The following is a 21,525-nucleotide window of genomic DNA, read 5'->3' as shown; positions in this document are numbered from 1 at the left end:
CAAGGTGGTGCAGACCTTTTCAGTCATACCCCAAATGGAGGTGAGCTGCATATACTTTTTAGCCATATGGCAACCAAAATGCCAATCTTAAATCTTTTACAGTACCAGGAATCGAACCTCGGCCTCTGAGGAAGACAGCTTATATTCTCTATTTTTCTCCAGATCTACAGTATTTTCTACCTTAGTGATCTAATAATGGAGAAAAATAATAATAGTGCCCGACCTAGTCAAGCTCTTTCAACTTAAACTCCCCTAAATAAAATAATAATAATAATAATAATAATAATAATAATAATAATACAACACAACAATATAATAATTTGAGTCAAATGGCTCACGGGAGACTCCTTTCCGGAGACCCAAAAGCCCTGGTAATACGTGAACTGGATAAAATGACCTATAATAAGGTAAAATAAAATAACGGCAAAACGGCACATGGAGTTTAAAGATCTTCATCTCTCTTCTGGCTGGACTCGCGAACCTTGCACATTCCATAACTTATGCCATCCACTCTCATTGACCTACTCAGGTTCGCTGATACAGCCAAAACCTTACACCTCCTGCTGCGTTAATGTGCTGCAATCTCCTTGTGTTGCAGTTTCTGCATGAACTACTTCCTTGTTATCATTACCTCACTCCACTCATTTATTGTAATTTACATACAAAAAAGCAGCAAAAATCATTTTCCCATTCATACATACATCAACTATAATCACATAAGTCACTCATATTAAATTATGCTATCACATTTTACCATCATCCGCCAACCTTATCACCTTCCCATTTTTACAATCACTCTCTTACCTTACTTACTAGCAATATACCCGCCATATATTAATTTCAGCCTTCCAATAAAGCAGAAAAAAATCATCTTACCATGCATACATACATACATCAACTAAAAAAAAAAAAACAACAACTTAATATGCATTAAAGAAATTCCATGTTTTAAAGCTCTTCATATGAAATTTCTCACAAAGAGGCCGGACGAGTTGGCCATGCAATTAGGGGTGCGCAGCTGTGAGTTTGCACCCAGGAGATAGTAGGTTCAAACCCCACTGTTGGCAGCTCTGAAGATGGTTTTCCACGGTTTCCCATTTTCCCATTTTAATTAAGGCCATGGCTGCTTCCATCCCACTCCTAGGCCTTTCTTATCACATTGATGCCATAAGACCTATCTGTGTTGGAGCAACGTCATGAAAAGAGGCCTTTTAACTATCTGATTTACCCGTGCTTCACTGTGGAACTCTTATAAAGAATTGTGGGTGAAGTAATGTACAGATTGAGAGTAGCTCTTAGCGTTACCCTAGAAACACGACTGGGAGGTCGCCATATGTCGTTTTATCACGTGAAGTCCAGGTGAGCAAATTTTCATTATGATGACAGGCCCCCTTGCCTAATGCCAGTCACAATCCAATTGGGAAGTTCTCACTATAATGGCAGACACTCACTCTCCTGTCTCTGTGGTTCTTCGAAAGTCTTAGAGGATCTGCCAATGGACAGAAAACCAACATGACAGCAATATTAATGCAGAAAAGCGTTCTTTTAATATGTATCTGCGTAAGTACAATTCAAAGGAAAAATTATTAATGATTGATGATATTTTTTAAATTGGAATATAAATGAGATAATGGCCTGTGTATAGATATCGTGTAAAACGGTTACCAAAAGAACAGTATGTTTCCAAGACATACCGCTGAAATTTGTCATAACTTGGAGACTGTTAAGAATCAGGAAGGCTGCGACTGAGCAAGAGGTAAAACAATTTCTGTTACATTAGAGCAGTATCTTGCAGGCAGACCGAGGGTATTTTTTGTTTTTGTTTCATAATTTGTTAAATCTATCCACGTTTCTTGCCAATCAAAGGAATTCAAAATAAGATAGACTCACATGTGGCACTAGTGTAATGTCCTCAAATTGAAGCAGAGTCTATTGCATATGGCTTGTACTTGGTTACTGCAAAACAAAGAAAAGGCGAGAGGATGAGTGGGTGCTGTGAATCTCACACGAATGCAAAAGTTCTCATATTAAATGGTACAGCTCCTGCCATACTGTGGCATATTTTATTCATTCAAAGTAAGGATATCCCACTCCAACCCTCAAAAGTATATACCAAAACAAAGAAACATTCCTTTCTCTAAAATTATTAGTTACCAAGAAAATTCATATGAACTTTTTTCGTGGCAAATAAAATTTTAAGTTCAGCTGCTCTGCTCCATTGTTTAATAGGTTTAACTGTCCAGGCAGCTTATAAGCTTTTAAGGGTCCCAGATGTACATTTTCCTATGATTTGCTTAATATTTTCTTTTGGTACATGGCCCGCTTAAGAGATAGTGTGATAAAAAATCTTTTACCAGAATACTGTTAGAATTATGAAGGAAATGCTTACAAACATTTTTCTAGGAAATAGAATTTTAAGTAAATTCACCGACTCCATTATTTAATAGGACTAACCATTTACGCAGGTTATATACCCTTTTAAGGATCCTAGGCGCACATTTTCGTATGACCTGATTCACATTTTATTTCCCTGCAGGGCATTCCTAAGATAGTAATTAGCCTATATATTAACCAAAGGTTCCACTTACATGCTTGCCAAATTTAAGCACAGCCCATCAAGTAGTTTTTACGTGAATAAAACCAAGACAGACACCAAAACACAGCAAAACACTTTTTTTTGAAAACTATTACAGATATGATGAAAATTCATGTAAACATCTTATGGGGAATCAAATTTCAGGCACAATTGATGCACTCCATCATTGAAAGGACCAACCGTTTAGGCAACGCAATCAAGTTTAAGGTTCCCAAAGCCTACATTTTTCTTTGACTTGCTTTACATTTAATTTCACTACATAGTCTACTTAAAAGACAGCGTAATAATTAGTGTGTGTTTTAACCACAGGTACCAACTAAAAGCTTTCCAAATTTAAACTCCATCAGCCAAGTAGTTTTTACTTATTATTGATGCCATTTTTTCCTTAAATCATGGTTCTCATGGGAACCCTTTGATATATTACAATTTACAAACTTCAGATCCGTATTGATACAGTTAAAATTAAGAAACAATGTTAGATTTATCAATCAATCAACACCAATTTACAAGTGAAAACTATTTCATACAAAAACATACTAAACATAGTTTAGGACATGTTTCGTCTCTGAGACTTCTTCAGCCATAACATCACATGGTAGATTACAAAACTCACTGTTCAGATATTGAAAAAATGGAAGAAGCAAATGCCCTTTTAAGAACTATTTGAGATACGCTGAAGATATAATATACACTTATTTACACAAAATTGTCCTCACTTCTTGCAAAAACTTTTCTGATCATCAATGTTAAAATTTGAAATATAACTTGAAATATGACATGCCAGCCATAACGTCTCATAACGGAATACAATGTCCATTGTTGCTGTCTAGTAATTTAAAACGGAAGCTTCTTTATGAACTGTTGAGAAAGCACTGAAGACAAAATATACACATTATTTAATGAAGTAGGTTAACACTTCTTGCAAACAATCTTTCTTCAATGTTAAATTTGAACGACCTTACTTGAAAATGTAGCAGTGTTGGTATCTGGTAGTTTCAGTGTGTTGATCGAGGGAGATAAAAATACTGGCCTCGGAATAGGACTGGGACCAAACCGACCTCAGAACATAATTATAAAAACTTTAACTTGAATGGAAATTTCTTTTAAAATTAGGCTATTCTGGTAAAATAAATCTGAAGCCTTTTGTGATAGTCTGTCGTATGCCAAAGATCAGCGCTGCATGACCACCATACTCGTGGCTTAAATCTTATGAATATTCCTTAAAAAAAAAGACAAGGTCTGGAAAGAAAGAGATATAAAAATTACTGGGTTTAAAACCTTCGGAAATATAAGAAAAGAGATTCCGTCACGAATGCGTGACGTAAAAGCTTACCATCAAATTTGGTGAAACTCCCCATAGCTGGTTCACGACAGAGCCTCACTCTGACTTGCTTCTCACCATGCTACTACGCGTTATAATTATGTTTTCTTTCGCCCAGCAGAACTTGGCTAGGGGCGGTAGGCAGCGGGGAGTGCTATTAGCGGGGGAAGGGAAAACAGCTCAGCCTATAGTTGGAGCGGGAGGGTGGGAGGTTACTTCAAATTATTAATTTTTTGTGATGATAAATGTGATGGTGTCTGTTCATGTAACGGATTTTTGTTCTCTTGTACGTCTTTCAAATTTTTGTTTGCGTTCATACTCTGGTCCAAACCTATATAAATATTTTCGTAATTGTTCATCAGGTTCCCTTTGCTCACTTTTTTTCAAAAATGGTCAAGTCTTTACTTATGTCAGTATATTGGTGACCAGTACCTCCCATATGGACACTCATTGCAGAATACTTCTTGTGTCTGTTGTCACTGATATAGATGTCTAGTTAAAACTCCTACCTGTTTGCCCCACGTACGTGACAAAACATTGATTGCACTTAAGTTTATAGATTCCTGAATCTAAGAAATCCTGTTTATTGTAATTTACACTATTATGGTTATAAAATATATGACCATTATTGTTCTTAGTTGAAAATAAGACTTGACAGTCATGTTTAAGTAATGTGAATTTTCTTAAAACACATTCCTTTCAAGCTAACACGTCAGTCAAAAATTCCCTGGAATTCTGCAATAGAATAAAAAAAATCTCACGTTACCGAAACATTACACCCTTCACTCCTTTGACATAGTAAATATGTACGCGAATGTACCCGTCAATAAAACTATCGAAATAGTAAAAAACAATCTTTCCAAATTCAGTAAATTGACTATAGGGGAGATAGAAGAGTTTATTCAGATCCTCAAGTTTACATTAAATAATGGCTTCTTTACTTTTAATAACATCATATACCAACAGAAGGGGCTTCCTATGGGGTCACCGGCCTCGGGAATCCTCGCTGATATTTACGTAGATTTCCTCAAATACACTAACATTATAGGTAAAATTAATGGGATCAAACATTGGACTCGGTATGTGGATGATACTTTTATTATCCTGGATTCTCACATTACTGACAGCAACACCGTTCTTGAATTACTTAATAACCTGGATCCACACATAAAGTTTACGATAGAATCCGAGAACAACAATTCCACTTAATTATCTTGACTTAACTATTACTCGCAATCAGAATAAAACCATTTCTTTTAATATTTACAGGAAGCCCACTCACACAATAAACACAATCCACCAAACTTCTCTACACCCAGGGACACAGAAGAAGACAGCTTACAATAGAATGATTTTCAGAGCTCTTAATGTTCCTTTATCCCGTAAGAATTTTAGAAAGGAAATCAACACCATTTATGCAACAGCCGAAGGTAATGGTTTCAGTAAAGCTTTCGTGAATGAAATTCTCAATAAATTTAGAAATAAACCCAAGACCACCTTAGAAAAACAATCTTCCCATAAAGAGAAGTTCACCACATTTACCTTTAATAATAATAATATATATTCTATTTCAAACATCTTTAAAAACACAAGTTAAAAGTAGCTTTCAAGACCGTTCACACCAATACAAAAATGTTTCTAACTCTGGAATATACAAATTAAAATGCCAATCATGTCTTTCAACGTATATTGGGCAAACAGGCCGCAGTTTCAATGTAAGATACTCCGAACATCTTAATGCCCTAAAGTATAATCGCTACTCAGCCATGAGCGAACATTGTAGAGAGAAAAATCATAAATACACAACAATTGATCAAGATTTAAAGATCCTGCATTACGAACAGACAGGTCCCTTACTTAATATACTAGAGAATATATATATATATATATACACATACATAGATATATATAGATATCGACCAATATAACAATCCTGTCTATAACTTAAATTATATCAACGAAAATAAAAATATTTTATTGGAAACCTTTGTCCCGCTCATCTGCGAACAGTTCATTAATAAAAAAGAGTTTCACTACCGACATTCTAGAACAAGACCCGCCCTTCCATCAACACCCTCCTTCTGCGAATCACAACGTCCCTCCCTCCCCCTCCATTAACCCTCCCAACCACATCAACACAGATACACAGTAAGCCACACACAGGCTTAGTTGTCAATGTGACTTGAGACTGACAAGGTCATCTCCATTCGAGACGACAACTTTTAGTTACAAGTAAGTCATATGAGTTTTCTTTTCGTACACCATTCTTAACTTGTTCTTCATCCACTCATATATTCCTTTTTTCTCATTACAGATGTTATACACGTTTTATTCGTAGTATTGACGGTCTCACTACACTCCTCAGCATAGTGTTTTAAATTAACAGTCAGCAAGATCTATTAGACGAGAGGACTTTGTACCTCAATGTGTTTTTAACTCACTAATCATGATCACTGTCACTTCCCATCACTACGATTTTTAATTTGTTTGTATAATGTAATCATTGTTTTACTACTGAAGATGGCCTTGAGATTAGGCTGAAACATGTATAGACTTTGCTTCATCTAACAGATGACTTGACTTTTTTATTGATAGGAGGATTTTATAAATATTTTCTTTTGTAAAGTGATAACCGTCAATACGGAATGAGATTCATAACTTGCAATTGGAAAGTGTATTAGCGTTGGATCGAGATAAATGGTGGAAGATTGTTGAAGAGGCCAAGGTTCACAATGAACTGTAGAGCCAAAGAAGAAGAAGAAGAAGAAGAAGAAGAAGAAGAAGAAGAAGAAGAAGAAGAAGAAGATATTGTTACTATTGTTATAACGCTTATCTATTATTACAAGGTGTCGTCCACGAATCGTGTCAAAAAATCCAAACCTTGAATATGTCCAATTATTTTGCGGTGTTCTAGATGGACTAAACAAATATTGGCTAACATATCCGAGGCTGGAGCTCCCTTTGGTAATCCCTCTTGACTATAAATGGTGTTGTTGAGCGTAAAATAGTTGTTTTTTGTGACGGAACTCGAGAATTTTCATGAATTGTTCAATCTCTAACTTCCCTAGACGACCTTGACTAGTTAAATTCGCTCTAATAATATCTATTGTTTTACTGACAGAGATATTTGCATACATCTTAGTAATGTGATATGAACATAAGTAATGATGTGGCAGAAGTTTGAAACCTAAACTTTTACATAATTTACTGAATTTCTTATTATTGACATTGTGTAACCTATACTTGTTAGAAAGAAATCTGTGTATAAATTTAGAGATTTTATACGTAGGACTGTTTTTTTTTGCTAGTTGCTTTGCGTCGCACTGACACAGACAGGTCTTATGGCGACGATGGGACAGGAAAGTGCCAGGAGTGTGAAGGAAGCGGCCGTGGCCTTAATTAAGGTACAGCCCCAGCATTTGCCTGGTATGAAAATGGGAAACCATGGAAAACCATCTTCAGGGCTGCCGACAGTGGGGTTCGAACCTACTATCTCCTGAATACTGGATACTGGCCGCACTTAAGCAATAGCAGCTATCGAGCTCGGTGGGGACTGTTCTTACAGTTAATAATAGGTCTAAGAGGTACTCCCACTTTATGGATTTTTGGCAATGCTCTAGCCGTAGGTAACCTGGGGTTCATAATTATCATCTTCTGAATTTCGTCTTCATTGAGGATAAATTTATTTTTCAATACAGATTTTAAACTTTATGTATCCTAGCTGTGGGATCTTTACTGACTCTGGAAAATGATTTGTCAGAGAATAAACTGTTCTGTTTTTTTCAATGTAATCTTTTCTATCCAATATGACTGTAAAATCAACCTTTATCTGCTTTAGTCATGACGACGTCAAGATCCTTGATACATTTTACCTTGTCTAATGGAATATTGATTTTAATTGATGGTTATGAATTTCATGTTTTTGGTCCGTATTGAACTGAGAATAATATATAAGTAATAATAATAATAACGTAAATGTTTCCACCTTTTCAATACAATATATTCACAAAATTACAAAATTATACGGTACTAGTTTCGACCCATCTAGGGGTCATCATCAGCCGTATTGGAGCAAAGATCATTTGTGGCGAAATCCTAAGACAATATTATTTTAAAGAATAACAAGTGAAATGAGATGTTATGGTAATAGTTAATAATACAAGGAATATACATACTAAGAGGTTTTTAACAAAGAATAAAGTATAAATGGGGTGTTGTAAAAATTATAATCATGGAAATCAGTAAGTTCTTGTATTGAAATGAAATATGGCTTAGGAAGAGGGCTTAAGGTGGGGCTGAAGGGTGCGGGAGAAAGTGTAAATGTCTTGGAAAAGTACCTTTGATTAAATTTAGGATTGAGTTTAGGTTGGCTGCATTATTGTTTCTGAGGAAAGTGATAAATAGATCGAAGAGTATGTTGGGTTTCTCTGAGATTTCATTGAGATTGTGACTGGCATTAAAGTATTGGTCTAGGTGTATGTAGTAATTTTCCATTATGTTCAGTAAAGGGCCCTTGTTTGCTAATACGAGGATGTCCATGTCTTGTTCAATATTGGTGAAATTATGGTTATAATCTTGCATGTGTTGGCCGATGGCTGAAAACTTGTTGTATTTTATTGCGTTAGTGTGCTCGTGGTATCTGATAATGAAGTTTCTCCCGGTTTGCCCGATGTAGGTTTTTTTACCGGTGGTACATTTGATCCTATAAACTCCTGATTTTAAAAAACTGCTGGTCTTGTTGATGTGTGAAGTATTGTATAAAACATTCATGTTCTTATTGTTGGTTTTGAAGGCTATTTTAACGCCTTGTTTCTTAAAGATGTTGGTTAACTTGTAGATATCATTGTTGAACGTGAAGGTGGAAAATGTTAGAGGTTTGGTTATTTCTTTTTTGAGGGTAGTTTTTGGGCGATGTTTGTGTTTATTGATTATCCTTTCTATAAAATGATTGCTGAAGCCGTTGAATTTTGCGATTCCGCGGATTGTGTTGAGTTCGTTTTTTAGATCTTTATTGGACATAGGTATGCTGAAGGCTCGGTGAACTAGGCTGTTGTATGTGGCTCGTTTGTGGGACTGGGGGTGCACTGAATCTTGGCGAATGGTGGAGGCTGTTTGAGTGGGTTTTCTGAAAATTTTATAACTGAAAGAATCTGAGTTTCTAGTGATGGTTAAATCTAGAAAGTTGATTTTTTGATTTGATTCGGATTCTAGTGTGAATTTGATATGAGGATCAATATTGTTGAGTCTTAAGAGGGTGGTGGGTGCGTTAATTGATTTCTCATTCATGATTACAAAGACATCGTCGACATATCTGGCCCAAAAGAGAATGTTTTCGAATTCGTTGTCAATTAATTCCGATAATTATAAACAATTTAAACAAAAACAGCCACTTAAGCAAACTAGAGATACAAGACTTTATCACAATATTAAAACTTATCATCGACAATAACTTCTTCACTTTTGACAATGTCATATATCAACAAAATGGTTTGGCAATGGGGTCACTGGCCTCAGGTATCTTAGCAGAAATATACCTGGACTTCCTCGAATACACCAAAACTGACAACGAATTCGAAAACATTCTCTTTTGGGCCAGATATGTCAACGATGTCTTTGTAATCATGAATGAGAAATCAATTAACGCACCCACCACCCTCTTAAGACTCAACAATATTGATCCTCATATCAAATTCACACTAGAATCCGAATCAAATCAAAAAATCAACTTTCTAGATTTAACCATCACTAGAAACTCAGATTCTTTCAGTTATAAAATTTTCAGAAAACCCACTCAAACAGCCTCCACCATTCGCCAAGATTCAGTGCACCCCCAGTCCCACAAACGAGCCACATACAACAGCCTAGTTCACCGAGCCTTCAGCATACCTATGTCCAATAAAGATCTAAAAAACGAACTCAACACAATCCGCGGAATCGCAAAATTCAACGGCTTCAGCAATCATTTTATAGAAAGGATAATCAATAAACACAAACATCGCCCAAAAACTACCCTCAAAAAAGAAATAACCAAACCTCTAACATTTTCCACCTTCACGTTCAACAATGATATCTACAAGTTAACCAACATCTTTAAGAAACAAGGCGTTAAAATAGCCTTCAAAACCAACAATAAGAACATGAATGTTTTATACAATACTTCACACATCAACAAGACCAGCAGTTTTTTAAAATCAGGAGTTTATAGGATCAAATGTACCACCGGTAAAAAAACCTACATCGGGCAAACCGGGAGAAACTTCATTATCAGATACCACGAGCACACGAACGCAATAAAATACAACAAGTTTTCAGCCATCGGCCAACACATGCAAGATTATAACCATAATTTCACCAATATTGAACAAGACATGGACATCCTCGTATTAGCAAACAAGGGCCCTTTACTGAACATAATGGAAAATTACTACATACACCTAGACCAATACTTTAATGCCAGTCACAATCTCAATGAAATCTCAGAGAAACCCAACATACTCTTCGATCTATTTATCACTTTCCTCAGAAACAATAATGCAGCCAACCTAAACTCAATCCTAAATTTAATCAAAGGTACTTTTCCAAGACATTTACACTTTCTCCCGCACCCTTCAGCCCCACCTTAAGCCCTCTTCCTAAGCCATATTTCATTTTAATACAAGAACTTACTGATTTCCATGATTATAATTTTTACAACACCCCATTTATACTTTATTCTTTGTTAAAAACCTCTTAGTATGTATATTCCTTGTATTATTAACTATTACCATAACATCTCATTTCACTTGTTATTCTTTACAATAATATTGTCTTAGGATTTCGCCACAAATGATCTTTGCTCCAATACGGCTGATGATGACCCCTAGATGGGTCGAAACTAGTACCGTATAATTTTGTAATTTTGTGAATATATTGTATTGAAAAGGTGGAAACATTTACGTTATTATTATTATTATTATTACTTATATATTATTGATTTTAAGCTGACTAACTGTGGGAGTATTTTCTTTATTCGTACCTAAGATAGTTTCGAGAATCCACAGGGAGTTTTTGGATATTAGATTCTGCTTCGGCGATAGTTGCAATGGTATCATCATCTCTGTTAAAACTTCGCCAATTAAATTTAGGTCCTCTACTAAGAGTGTCTAATTCTTGGTCTGTGAAATGGATTCCAGAGAGGTTTTCCACCGAATTGACCGAACTTGTCTTGAACCGTTAACTGAATTTTTTCCAGATTTTTTATTATTAAAGTTATTAAGAACCTCCGTATCATATTTTGCCCTCCTTAGATTATCTAATTTCTTCTCCAATGTGGCTTGTTTCTTACTTAAGATGCATTCCATTTTATTTGCGACATGACATTCTAGAAGGACCAGCTATAGGAAGGCCTCAAGACGAGCTAAATATAACTTTGCATTTAAAAAGGATTTCTTTCTGTAAAGAAATTTAATCTCTTTCCTTAACCACAAGTGGTTGACCTTGTTTTGAATCGAAAGGTGAAACTGAGTTGATATATTTTTTCTTTGGGAAGGTTTTAAGAATTTGGGAATTACTTTGTTTACTGGACATTCTTTTAAAACGCTTTCAAATTTTCGCTACCCTAATTTTGAGATTCATAAACTTATATTTTGGGACATGTTTCGTCTATTTGAGACTTCTTCAGCCATAAAATCACGTGGTAGATTACAAAACTCATTGTTCAGAAAATGAAAAAAAGAACCCAAAGCCTCTTTTGGAACTATTTGAGATACACTAAAGATATAATACTTTGTACATAAAATTGTCCTCACTTCTTGTAAAAACTTTATGTTATCTTCAATATTAAAATTTGAAATATAACTTGAAATATGATATGCCAGCCATAACGTCTCATAACAGAATACAACGTCCATTGTTGCTGTCTAGTAATTTAAAACGGAAGTTCCTTTATGAACTGTTGAGAAAGCATTGAAGACAAAATACACACATTATTAAATAAAGTAGTTTAACACTTCTTGCAAACTATCTTTCTTCAATGTTAAATCTGAACGACCTTACTTGAAAATGTTACAAGCTGTGTTGGTATCTGGTAGGTTCAGTGTGTTGAATGAGGGAGATAGAAATTCTAGCTTCAGAATAGGATTGGGACCAAAGCCACTTCAGAACATATAAAAACTTTAATTCATAAGGAAATTTGTTTCAAAATTAAGCTATTCTGGTAGAAGAAATCTGAAGCCTTTTGAGATAGCCTGTCGTATGGCAAAGATCAGCGCTGCATGACCACCATATTCATGGCTTAAAGCTTATGAATATTCCTTAAAAAAGAGACAAGGTCTGGAAAGAAAGAGATATAAAAATTAATGGGCTTAAAACCTTTGGAAATTTAAGAAAAGAGATTCTGTCACAAATGCGTTACGTAAAACACTTACCATGAAGTTTGGTTAAACTATCCTATAGCTGGTTCACGACTGAGCCTTGCTTCTCGCCAAGCTACTGCGCATTATAATGATGTTTTCTTTTGCCCAGCGGAACTTGGCTAGGGGCGGTAGGAAGTGGGGGTGACAGTGCTCTTAGTGGGGGAAGGGGAAATAGCTCGGCCTATAGTCCGAGTGGGAGGGTAGGATGCTTGTTTTAGAGGAGGTGACTTCAAATTATTAATTTTTCGTGATGAGGAAAGCGATGGTGTCTGTTCATATAACAGATTTTTTTAATTGCTCATCAGGTCCTCTTTGCTCACTTTTTTAAAAATGGTGAAGTCTTTATTTATGTCAGTATATTGGTGACCAGTACCTCCCATATGGACATTCATTGCAGAATACTTCTTTTGTCTGTTGGCACTGATATAGATGTCTAGTTAAAACTCCTACCTGTTTGCCCCATGTACATGACAAAGCATTGATCACACTTAAGTTTATAGATTCCTGAATCTAAAAAATTCTGTTTATTGTAATTTACACTATTATGGTTATAAAATATATGACCATTATTGTTCTTAGTTGAAAATAAGACTTGACAGTCATGTTTAAGTAATTTTGTGATTTGAAAAATCCCTGGGTTTGTAAATGTAAAATTCAAGTATTTTGATCTCTTGCGATTCTCTGGTGTTAAATCCTTTCTGTATACTTTATAAGAGAACATAATTATAACACGTGCAGAGGCGTGGCAAGAAGCAAGTCAGAGTGAAGCTCAGTCGTGAACCAGCTATAGGGAGTTTTGGCAAATTTGTAGGTATGCTTTTACGTCACGCATTCATAACATCTCTTTTCTTAAATTTTTTGGGGTTTTAAACCCATTAATTTTTGTATCTCGTTCTTTCCAGACCTTGTCTTAAAAAATCACCAGGAATATTCATAACATTTAATCCATGAATATGGTGGTCATGCAGCGCTGATCTTTGCCATAAGACAGGCTATCTCAAAAGGCTTCAGATTTCTTCTACCAGAATAGCTTAATTTTGAAAGAAATTTACACTGAAACTACCAGATACCAACACTGCTTGTAACATTTTCAAGTAAGGTCATTCAAATTCAACATTTAAGAAAAACTGTTTGCAAGTTGTGTTAAAACTACTTTATTAAAAATAATGTGTATATTTAGTCTTCAGCGCTTTCTCAACAGTTCATAAAGGAACTTCCGTTTAAAATTACTAGACAGCAACAATGAACATTGTATTCTGTTACGAGACGTTATGGCTGGCATGTCATATTTCAAATTTTAACATTGAAGATAACAAAAGTTTTTGTGAGAAGTGAGGATAATTTTGTGTAAATAAGTGTATATCATATCTTTAGCGTATCTCAAATAGATCTTAAAAAGGCATTGGGTTGTTCTTTTTTTTTCTTCTTTCTTTTCATTTTCTGAACAATGAGTTTTGTAATCTATCACATGATTTTATGGCTGAATAAGTCTCAAATAGAGACTAAACATGTCCCAAAATATGTTTAATATGTTTTTATATTAAATAGTTTTCACTTGTAAGGTGATGTGCACAGATTGGGTGGACCATAAACCTAACATTGTTTCTTAACCCTTTGATATTCCGGGATACACGGAAAGATACAGTATTATTTTTCAAGTGCTGGAAGAAATTTCAAAATTGGTTCAATACTTTCTAAGATTGCTTGTCCAATTGCACTCAATTTTGCCGGTAGTCTCCCATGATGGACCCTATCAAATGTTTTAGACAGGTCAATCGCGACACAGTCCGTTTGACCTCCTGAATCCAAGATATCTACTATATCTTGTTGGAAACCTACAAGCTGAGCTTCAGTGGAATAACCTTTCCTAAAACCGAAATGCCTTCTATCTAACCAGTTATTAATTTCGCAAACATATCTTATATAATCAGAAAGAATGCCATTCCTAAGCTTACACGCAATGCACGTCAAACTTACTGGCCTCTAACTTTCAGCTTTATGTCTATCACCCTTTCCTTTATACACAGGGGCTACTATAGCAATGCTCCATTCATTTAGTATAGCTCCTTCAACCAAACAATAATCAAATAAGTACTTCAGATATGGTACTATATCCCAACCAATTGGCTTTAGTATATCCCCAGAAATCTTATCAATTCCAGCCGCTTTTCTAGTTATATATAAACAAAGTCACAGTATATAGTATCTATATATATTAGTCTAGATTTTGTCACGTTTCATGTTCTACAGTTTGCAGCATCATATGGCAACACAAACTTAAAATAAAAATGGATCTGTGTTGGAACATTGGCAGAATGATTAAAAATCAATAATATCACGATAATAGTAGTTTTATATTGTTTCTGAAAAGAAAAGCAATCATTATTGTTTGTGCCCATGGTAGAATCTTAACCCGGGAGAGAGTGTGCCACGGAGAAAATCTCCGCACTTTTTCTATTTTGTTTCTACGAGAATGTGACTTAGACCAACTCGCACCTGTGCTTGTCTTATTCTTCTCGGGTATTTTGGAGACCTATCGTCAAGGTTAATTTATTTCTATCTCTAACTCTGTTGCTGTGGCGATTGTTACTGTTTGGTATTGTCTTCCATGCGGAAGTATTCTCCGTGTGCCTCTTGCTGACACAATACATTTTTGTGTTTCAATGAAGTGTGACTGTGTTACATTTAGTGTATGATGATATTTACTCGTACTTTTTCATTTACTAACATAATGGATATCACTGAGGAGGAAAGTATTAATAAACTACTTATGAATATGGAAAAAGAATTAGATCAGAATGACTCACCTTTATAGGTGCAGGTTTTGGCTCACGAGCTTCATTTTGATGGAAGTAAAGATGAATTTGCTGAAGATACTGAACTGATTGTAGATTCAGAAGAAGAATGCGAGGCAGAAGATAAATTTGAAGAAAGTGCTCATGAGACTGATAGTGAAATATCAGTAGACTCAGAATATGGAGAGAAATTCCACCACATAACACTGAAGCTACCCCACAACACACTGGCGAAGATGGCAAAACTGTTTGGAATGTCCATTGTGCTAAAAAGTGAGGTTGTACTAGGAGAAAAAATATTGTAATTCATTTATTGGGCCCTAAAGGGAAGGCTAGGAATATTGATACCCCTTTACAGGTGTGGGAGTTATTTTTTTCCTAATAATGTATTGCATTACATAGTAACGTATACCAGTATCGTATATGGCTTGAGAAGAAACATGATAAATTTCAAAGGCACCGTGATGCGAGAGAGACTAACCTTGCAGAAATTAAAGCAATGATTGGACTTTTGTGTCTGGCTGGAGTTTATATGGCAAAGTACCTCAACCTTCCTGATTTATGGAGCACAGACGGAACTGGAATCAAGCTGATTGGAAATACGAGGTTTCTGGAAAGGTAGAAGATGTAGTTACAAACAATGAATTTTGAATATGACCGACAGAACTAAGATCTAAAAGTTGTCTGATTTAGGAAACAGACTTGATATATTCTAATTATGAACCAGTTTATGTAGTGTAGCCCCTAATGATAGAATATGAGATGTCTATAACAGCATATATGGTGAAATTTTCTTTGTCTAGAGCATGTACTAATAATCTGCATATTGTAGCTTAATGCATGCGCAGATGTGGCTAAATATTACACATATTGTACAAAAAAAGTGTTATTTTACTTATAGCTGAATAAATAAGGCAGGGATCAAACACAGCATTCTTTATTGCGAGCTCATACCCACGCAGAGAAAAGTTCTGTTCACGCCCTTCCGTGTAATCAAACATCGTGCGCCCTCTCCGGGTTAATTTAAAAAAAAAAAATTTCTCTGGCCATTCCTAACTGGGTGCAGCCCATGTAACGTAGACCCTCTGATGAGGGTGGGCGGCATTTGCCATGTGTAGGTAACTGTGTGTTATTGTGGTGGAGGATAATAGTGTGTGTGGTGTGCGAGTTGCAGGGATGTTGCGGACAGTACAAACACCCAGCCATTGGAATTAACCAAGGAAGGTTAAAATCCCCAACCCGGCTGGGAATTGAACTCCAGACCCTCTGAACCGAAGGCCAGTACGCTGACCATTAAGCCAACGAGTCGGACTCCCGGGTTAATGCTTTTTTTCTGGAGTATTCATCTGAGAAATTTTTTTTATTTTGTTGTGCAATTTAGTTTGAAGATGTTGCAAATGACTGCAAGAGCAGTAATACAGTGAAGATGCAAGCAACTGATAAACTGAAGCGAAGAGATCAATGGCCACCTCATGGGATATGGCTTGGTCCTGCACCCTTTTTTTTTTTTTTTTTTTTTTTTTGCTAGTTGCTTTACGTCGCACTGACACAGATAGGTCTTATGGCAACGATGGGACAGGAGAGGACTAGGAGTGGGAAGGAAACGGCCGTGGCCTTAATTAAGGTACAGCCCCAGCATTTGCCCGGTGTGAAAATGGGAAACCACGGAAAGCCATTTTCAGGGCTGCCAACAGTGGGATACTGGATACTGGCCGCACTTAAGCGACTACAGCTATCGAGCTCGGTGGTCCCGCACCTGGCTTTGGTACAGTGCGGCTCTACTTCGGTAGCTATTGCTCCCTCGGCACAGCCTGGACTTAATTAACACAAGGGCATTTGGTTCATCTTTCATGTTCTCTGGTCTACAAGGTGTAAATGGTGGGAAATTCAAAATTTCGGGGACTGGATTGCATTATGAACATAGGGAAACAGAGGATGGAGAAAAAACGTTGCATACTGTGAGAAAGTGTAAATTCCGGAAATGTAAAAACAGTGTTATACAGTATATAGAAAGGAAATGGATAGGAATTCCTAAGAAGATAAACACAATGATGATGTTATTGATTTTACATCACACTACTACTTGTACACTTTTTGGAGATGCCTAAACATGATAGGTCAGTATGGTACGAGGGAGCAACAGAAAGAGGAGACAGGCAAACATGAAAACCCAGAAAGACTACAACCTCCACATCTTCATACACCACGGTCTTCGCATAAATGGGCTGTCTAATCATCAAGTTCTTCTGTTCTCAGTCCTTGATACGTTCATTTCTGCTTTCCAAACAAAGGAGAAAAGAAGCCCACTGGATCTTGGGCTTCTGCTGTATTCTTAGTCTTTTACCACCAGTATTATTTATCTTTTTGTCTCTTCCTTTTCCCTACGTTTATCCAGCTTCCTTCTTATACTAAACTTCCCACATGAAGAATGAAGATCTCTCAAGACGACTCTCAATGGATGTTGGTGCCTGCCTACCTGATGAAGCATAAACAAGCTCATTGTGAGGACAAGATGATATAGATGTATTTTTTTATTCATCGTATGGGCTTTTTTTTCTTCTTTTAGTGCTGGAAGTGTCTGAGGAAATGTTTAGCTCACCTAGTGCAGGTCTTCCTATTCGACGCCCATGGGCATCCACATGTCTGGATGTGGGATGATGATTGATGGTAATACAGATGTACAAGAACAAGGTATGGAAGCAAGCTCGTCTACGTGAAGATAGCAGTTCTATGTTTCATTTCTGTCTACTCTTTCTCTTACTTCCTGTCCCCATGTTGATCTGTCGTTGTATTAATCCTATTATGGGTTCCTGTTCTCCTCTTTCTATCACTCCCTCTCTCCATGCTGATCTGTCATGTTGTTTTTCCTGTTGTGGGTTCCTTCCATACATAACTAGATTTTTGTCTTGTTTATTCCTTTCCATTACTTAAGACTTTTGGGTCAAGAAGTCATATCCCAATAGTATGAATTCCATATGAAACTAAAATCTGTAAAAATTAAGTCATGTAAAAGTCCAAGCCTGCTTTTTAAAAATACACACTGACATGAAAAACAAAAACTGACGTGAAATAAACAAAAACAGAAATGCAATACTGAATGAAACTGTATTGTCAAGCCTAATAAGCCCATATAAGGATATCTATTATTAATGTTAAACCATTTCTATACGACATCAGCACATGAGACGGGCTCTTCAGCAGTCTGTCATTCCAGACAATTTACGTAAACTTACTATAGCTTTCCTTTTGCAGAACAGTGTTCAAGTAGCAGATTTTAAGAAATCCAAACCTATGTGGAGTAGCACAAGGTTCCCCTACTTCACAATTCCTTTTCAATTTGGCAATTAATAAAATATTACATGACTTTACTGAACATGACGTCAGCGACAAGTATGGATAAATTTTATCCGAAGAAATCCCACAATTGTCTGCTTTCGCATTCGCTGATGATATAGCAATGATCAGCAGAACCGAAGGAAGATGCAGCAATTTTACTTTTCAGCCATAAGTAGCTATACAGAAATAGGTATAAATATTAATTTAAAAAAAATCAATTATCCTAAAGAAAGGAAAACTGGTTCTGGGAAAAATCACCATTCTTCAATGACCATAATACCATCAGTAACATTAAATAATCAATGAATGCAGTATCTAGGAATTGATTTCAATAATAAAATATCTCTTGACAGATATAAAATAATATCCACTCTTCCGATTTAAACAATTTAGTTAAAACTACACTTTTAAAACTGGAACAGAAAGCTAAAATTATCAATGAATTTATTTGGCCAGGATTGATATACCACTACAGTGCACACTTATCGAGCATTTCTCTTAAAGACCTGGACAAAATTATAAAAGTTACGTTAAAGAAATAATGATGCTACCCAATGATACACCAAACTCCATGTTATACAGGGTGTTTCCGTAAAAGCATGAAAAAATTTAAATTAAAATACTGTAAGCAATACTTCGATTTCTTGCTGAATTGTGCTGATCCAGAAACCTGTATTGGTAAACCATAGTTCCCCATCAGAACAACAAATACCAGAGCCATCATATCAAGAGGTATTACAAAGTATTATCCATTTAAAAAACAATAAAGCTTCAGGTAGTGACAACATTCCTGCTAAGCTTATTAAATACGGTGGAGAAAGATGACATGAATACATATATAAGATCATTCTAAGGATATGGCACGATGAAGTTATTCCAAAAGAATGGCAAGGTATCACTTATTGTCCAATTCATAAAGGAGAGGACAAGAAAGAAGTTCAAAACTATTGTAGTATATCTCTTGTAATCATGGCCGACAAAATTCTGTCTTTTATTCTTTTACAGCATTTAAAACCATTTGCTGAAAATGTTGTGGGGTACTATCAGAACGGTTTTCGTAGTAACAGATCCACTAGACAACATATTTGCAATTAAGACTATTAATGATATGGCGTAGGAATACAAGGAGTCTGTTCATTATCTCTCTATAGATTTCTTCAAGGCATATGATTCAATCTATAGAGAAGGGCTGTGGAACATCATGATGGAGTTTGGCTTTCCCATAAAATTAATTAACATGTGCAAACTGTGTATGGATGGTAATGTTAGCTGTGTTTTGCTCAAGGGAAGAAAATCAAATTCCATCCAGAATAAAACTGGTCTGAGATAAGGGGATGCACTCTCTCCTCTTCTATTCAACATTGCACTGGAGAAGATTATCAGGAAATTAGCTCTTGTACCTGATGGCATCGTATTGGGGAAACAACATAAAGTCCTTGCATATGCGGATTATATTGTTCTTATTGACCGCAATGAATTAGAAATTAGGCAGTTATTTGTGGAACTACAGGAAATGGCAGCAAAAGTTAACTTAAGGGTAAATGATAAAAAGACGCATTACATAGTTGTATAGAGACTGAATCACGAGGAGGGGAAGATTGGGAAATATATATTTGAAAGAGTAGAGGAGTTTAAATTCCTTGATGTATTAATCGATGAGCTAAACCAAAGGCGACGGGAACACTAAGCTAGAATTAAGAATGCAAATAAGGCATTTTACTCTATGAGACCTATATTATGTTCAAAGTTTTTAACAATGCAAAAAATTATTATCTATAATACAATAATTCGACCAGTACTTCTGTATGGTTCTGAGACAGAGTATAACCAAGAAAGAGCAGCAACAGTTGAAAAGCTTTGATAATAAAGTTTAAAGAAAAATATTTGGCCCATGGTTCGATCCTATCTCTCAAAGCTGGCAGAAAAGATCTAATTATGAGATTTACACGCTCTCTCAACAACACACTATAATGAGTGTGATAGAATCCAACAGACTGCGCTGGGCTGGACATGTACTGAAGATGCAGGATAACAGAGCACCAGAAGATCTATACAAGGGATCTCTTAATGGGAGAAGACCTCCAGGAAGACCCCGAAGCACCTGGAAGAAGGAGATCAACAAGGTAAGCTGGACCCTCGAAATTGATAACTGGGAAGAGCGGGTGAGTGAGTGTTCTCTTATTAAAGTCCAAAGATATTTCTTCGCGAGGTCTGAGAAATATTATTTACAGCTCTCTGACAGTATTATTCATAAGTCTAAAATATTGGGGGTTGTATTTGGTTATTTGCGTATTAGTGTAACCTCCGCTAAAACAGCTGACTGTGTAGCGTTGGTGATTGGCTTCACTAGCCGCTTTGCGGGAGCGCGTTTGAACTCGGTAAGTGATCTCACTAGGTATTCTATTCGTCATGCCTCAAGTAATCAACTTAGATGAAACAAAAATGTTTGTCCAATTTAGAATTAGTAGAGATATTATTTTTGTTAAGATTTTTTTCTGTGACTTTAAAGTAATGAAATAACATGTTAATTGTTCACGATCCATGAGGTCAGTTGTATCTACAGTCACATGAATATATTTATTTCAATTCTAAATATTTCCTGTGGTGCTGGTATTGTACCTAAAAGAAACTTCAGAGAACAAGATGGTTCAAAATTTTAGTTTGCAATTATTTTTCATGCAAAATGAATTTTTCAAAGTTTTCTAGGAGTATATGAACACAGCCCAACTCTAATGGCCATGCCATAATGTCTGCATTCTGCAATTGCTATACAATACTTTTCTACTAAAAAGCTAGCCAATAAAATTTAGCAATTTTTTTTTTTTAATAGTTTAACAGCATATGCTCTTCACATTATGCATTTACGTGACACATATAGAAAATACTGTAAAGTGCAACAATGGTTTCTACATGAGTTGACTGCAGCTCAGGAGGTGACAAGCAAATGCCTGTGTTTCTTTGCTGTTTCATCATAAGACCTTAAAAAGGAAGATTCTGAAATCTTCATACATTGCCACCTTCACAGAAGGGTTCTCATCAAATCCAGTTCTTTCAGGTCTATTTCTTCTCAGCCTCTAATGAGCT

At 35.9% G+C, this 21,525-nt stretch overlaps 1 protein-coding gene across 5 annotated transcripts in view; it reads right to left on the bottom strand.

The window, feature by feature from the left end:
• The window catches only part of LOC136857044 (uncharacterized), a 572,347-nt gene that overhangs the window by 2,038 nt on the left and 548,784 nt on the right, over positions 1–21,525 (bottom strand). The window lies entirely within an intron of this gene.

Source organism: Anabrus simplex, chromosome 1, assembly GCF_040414725.1.
Source record: "Anabrus simplex isolate iqAnaSimp1 chromosome 1, ASM4041472v1, whole genome shotgun sequence".
Lineage (NCBI taxonomy): Eukaryota > Metazoa > Arthropoda > Insecta > Orthoptera > Tettigoniidae > Anabrus > Anabrus simplex.
Note: the sequence above shows the minus strand (reverse complement) of the source record. Positions and strands in the feature narration are given on the sequence as shown.